Source organism: Trichechus manatus, unplaced genomic scaffold, assembly GCF_000243295.1.
Source record: "Trichechus manatus latirostris isolate Lorelei unplaced genomic scaffold, TriManLat1.0 scaffold00374, whole genome shotgun sequence".
Classification (NCBI taxonomy): domain Eukaryota; kingdom Metazoa; phylum Chordata; class Mammalia; order Sirenia; family Trichechidae; genus Trichechus; species Trichechus manatus.
In genome coordinates, this window is record NW_004444310.1 from 371,190 (window position 1) to 376,163 (window position 4,974).

Consider the following 4,974-nt stretch of genomic DNA (forward strand, 5'->3'; position numbering starts at 1 on the left):
GAATCCACCATGATACTCACTCGGCCAGGCTTCTGCGGTCCCACCCACCCCCAGCTACTGCCATGCCCATCAGTGTCTCCTGGCAGGCCACAGCCCAACATCTAGACACCAAGCTGCGTTGACGCTATGTTGCTATGTCCTGTAGAATTCTGGGGAGCCTACAGTGTTGCCAGATAAAACATAGGATGCTTAGCTAAATTTGAATTTTAGATAAACAATGAATACATTTTTAGTATAAGTATATCCTAAATATTGCATGAGACATACTTAAAAATTATTTCTTGTTTATTTGAAATTAAAATTTAACGGGGAGTCCTGGTGGCACAGTGGTTAAGTGATATGGCTGCTAACCAAAAGGTTGGCAGTTTGAATCCACCAGCCACTCCTTGGAAACTCTATGGGGCAGTTCTCCTCCATCCTGTAGGGTCGCTATGGGTTGGAATCGACTCTATGGCAGTGGGTTTGGTTTGGGGTTTAGGAGTCCTGTATTTTTATTTACTAAGTCTAGCAACTTGGTTACAGAAGCCACATCTTATTTTTGTTTGCAGCTCCCTAAGCACCTATCATAGTCCCCGGGTGGTTCAAATGGTTAAGGTGCTCTGCTGCTAACGGAAAGGTTGGAGATTCGAGTCCACCCAGAGGTGCCTGAAAGAAAGTCCTGGCTACTTCCAAAAAATCAGCTACTGAAAACCCTATGGAGTACAGTTCTACTCTGACGTACATGCGGTCACCATGAGTCTATTCCAACTCCACAGCAACTCCTTTTTTTTTTTTTAAAGCACCTAGCACAGGGCATGGCACATAGTAGGTATTTGTTAAATGAGTGACAGAGGTAGCCCCAATTGGAAGAGCCTGAGTGTTAGATGCAGAAAGACCCATAAGTGAATAACTGTTCACTTATTCAACACTGAGCAAGTTACTTATCCTTTCTGAGCCTCAGTTCTCTCATCTATAAAATGGGGATAGTAATACTTGAAGTAGTTGAGGCTTCAGTGAGGTAATGTATATAAAGCACTAGGTACACGCTTCGCTCTCTTTCTCCTTTTCCTCTTGAAGGAAGGAGGAGAGTGGAGAGAATATTGGAGAGCAATGGTTTCTGAGGAATGGATGGGTAGAGGAAGTGATAGGGAGACCAGAGACAATTTACCACTCTGCATGAGAGACCTTTGAAGCCCAAGAGCCAATTGGTGGCCTCCACTCCAAATGTCTCTACACCTATGTTCCGTGTCCAGTTCTCTCTGAGCATAGGTGCAAGAGCAGGTTCAGACAAAGCTGTGCTCTGTCCGGGGGACAGTCACTGTGACCACAAGCTAAAATCCAGTCTGGACAGAACCACAAACACATACAAAACCTGAACCAGAGTTAGTGATCAAGATGCCCTTTGAGCCCATGGTCTCCAGAGCTAGTTCTGATGACCTTTCTGGATCTGTAGGCGTCTGAGGAGCTAGGCCTTGATTGCTCTTCTCCTCAGTTCCAGGGCCTCCAGTCTATTTTCCTACACCTTCCAAGCTCATGCCGTGTGTGAAGAGGGCCCAGCCTTGTTTTGCACCTGACCTCCATCCTCACTTAAATAGAAACGTTCTCTGCCCACCCCCAACAAAAAAGAAGATAGCCAGAAGTAAAAAGTAGAGATCCCTAAAAGCCACTCCCAGAGGCCTGTATATCTATAAGTCCCGCACTTTGAACATGCCCCCCTACCACTACCTGCATGACCCTTATACTGAAATTTGTACTGAAAAAATGTACCCTAGGGGAAGTAGACCTCCTCCCCTAGTGCCTTCGTTGAAAGCTCCCCTAGTGCCTTAGTGGTGAGGTATGTGATTAACTACATAATTGCATTCTGGCAAGATCTGATCTTAGATTCCAGAAGAGGAAAAATGTTCTTCCTTTGACACCATTAAGGCTGACCACAAGACTGTCACACACCCTAAGCCCAGACTACATCAAGGAGTACCTCCCTCTTCCTCCCCTTCTCTTTTACCTATGCATCTCAGCACATAAACCCTTCCAGTCTGAGGTATATATGAATTCCAGGGCCCTTTGTCCCTTTGTTCCCCTTAACAACATATCGAGGGGCTATGTAGCTATAGAAGAGGTTTCTTTGTCAACTCACCTGGGGACAAAGAACCTTTTCAGGGGAAACCAGTTTGAGATGGAACTTTACCTTTTCCTCTCCATCCCAATTACCATGTAAGTAATTAAAGCTTGGAGCCCTGGTGGCTCAGTGGATAAGCTCTCTGCTGCTAACTTAAATGCCGGCAGTTCAAATCCGCCACTGGGTAAATGTCAACTATTTGCTGAGAGTTACAGCCCTGAACAAACTTACTTTCATTTTTCATTCTCTGCTCATTGCAATTACTATCTGATATATCATATATGAAGGCGCCCTGGTAGTGCAGTGGTTAAAGCACTCAGCTGCTAACCAAAAGATCAACTGTTCAAACCTACCAGATGCTCCTCGGGAGAAATATGTAGCAGTCTGCTTTCGTAAAGAATAACAGTCTTGGAAACCCTAGGGGGCGTTTCTACTCTGTCCTATTGGGTAGCGAACCCACTCGACAGCAGTGGGTTTGGTTTTTTTTTTTTTTTTTTGGAAATATCATATATATAACTTATTTTTCTTATTCATCTGTCCACAGGGATTTAAGCTCTTCAAGGACAGGATTTTTGTCTCTTTCACTCACTTTTATAAACACAATGCCTACAAAAGTGGCTGGCACAAAATAGGCTCTGGATAAATTAGTAAATGAATGAACAAATGACAATTCTCCACTGACCCTCTAACATCTCTGGTTTTATTAAATGTCTGTCTCTCACAGATGTAGTACCTATGATTTATATATTGTTGGACACACAATACAGAAATATGTGTCTCTATATACCTATCTCTATATACCAGTCTTCCCACAGAGCAATATGTAAGCCCTCTGTGGGACACAGGTATATAGAGACATATGAGACAAGGGGGTCTCTTGTCTTCAAGAGGCTGTAGTTTAACCAGGAATTGAATATCTGGTCAAACAACTTAAATTTAAAATCATAAAACTTATGTATACTTATTCATACTTATTCAATCTGTATGCTGAGCAAATAACCCAAGAAGCTGGACTATATGAAGAAGAACATGGCATCAGGATTGGAGGAGGACTCATTAACTACCTGCTGTATGCAGATGACACAACCTTGCTTGCTGAAAGTGAACAGGACTTGAAGCACTTACCAATGAAGATCAAAGACCACAGCCTTAGGTATAGATTACACTTCAACATAAAGCAAAAATCCTCACAACTGGACCAATAAGCAACATCATGATAAACGGAGAAAAGATTGAAGTTGTCAAGGATTTCATTTTACTTGGATCCACAATCAACGCCCATGGAAGCAGCAGTCAGGAATTAAAAGACCCATTGCATTGGGCAAATCTGCTGCAAAAGACCTCTTTAAAGTGTTAAAAAACAAAATGTCACTTTGAGGACTAAGGGATGCCTGACCCAAGCCATTGTATTTTCAGTCACCTCATATGCATGTGAAACCTGGACAATGAATAAGGAAGACCGAAGAAGAATGGATACCTTTGAATTACAGTGTTGGTGAAGAATATTAAATGTACCATGGGCTTCCAGAAGAACGAACAAATATGTCTTAGAAGAAGTACAACCAGAATGCTCCTTAGAAGCAAGGATGACTTCATCCAGCATCCTTTGAGCATGTTATCAGGAGGGACTAGTCCCTGGAAAAGGGCATCATGCTTGGTAAAGTAGAAGGTCAGTGAAAAAGAGGAAGACCCTCAATGAAATGGATTGACATAGTGGTTACAACAATAGGCTCAAACATAGCAATGATTGCGAGGATGACGCAGGACGTGGCAGTGTTTCATTCTGTTGTACATAGGGCTGCTACGAGTTGGAACTGACTTGATGGCACCTAACAACAACAAAACCTATCTGGGACAGTCCCAGAAAGTACAGAAATCATGGTTATTGTAGAGGTGTCTGGGTGGTGTGAATGGTTTGTGGTCGACTACTAACCTAAAGGTTGACAGTTAGAACCCACTCTGTAGCACCAAGGTGGGAAGGCCTGAAGATCTGCTTTTGTAAAGATTACAGCCAAGAAATCCCTATGGAGCAATTCTGCTCCGTAACACATGGGCTAACCATGAGTTAGAATCAACTCAACGGCATTGGGTTGGGTTTGGTTTTAAACTGTAATCTTCGGAAGAGCAACAAGAATAAAGTCTTCTTCACTGTGTCTTTACATCCAAGTGGCCTGTACAGAGACTCATTCAACATGTTGTACATTCTGAGTCTGCAAAATCCAGAGATGATGTTGAAAGTTCTTGCATTACAATTAACCTGAGTTAATTAACAACCAGTTACATGTGCAAATAACTGAAGAATTTTGTTCCAACTGAAGAAATTTGTCCCCCCACCCTTTTTTTTAAAGGAGGAGTATGTTTCATCCAGCATTACTGTTAACTTTTGCAATTGTGCCTTCCCAGCAATTTCTTGAAACTTTTTCCTTTATTGTATCAATTTAGGGGGAGAGGTGTAGAAGTCAGTTTCTCAAGACTTGCATCAAATAGCACTTCTTTTTTTTCTTTTGGAGTATACTTGATTTTACTTCTTTCATCTACCTTATATTGATTTCTTATTTTACATCGTTTGCCATGTGTATTTTTTCTTTCTTTCTTTTTTTTTTAAGCTATTTCTCCATTTTCCCCTGTTCATTTTTTTTTTTTAATTTGCTCTTTTTTTTTTAAATTGTACTTCAGGTGAAGGCTTACAGAACAAATAGTTTCTCATGAAACAGTAGTACACATATTATTTTATGACATTGGTTAACAACCCCACGACATGTCAACCCTCTCCCTTCTCGACTTTTTTTTTTGGTGAAAATATACGTAGCCAAAGATATACCATTTCAAAAATTTCTACATGCACAGTTCAGTGACATCGACTATGCTCTTCCAATTGT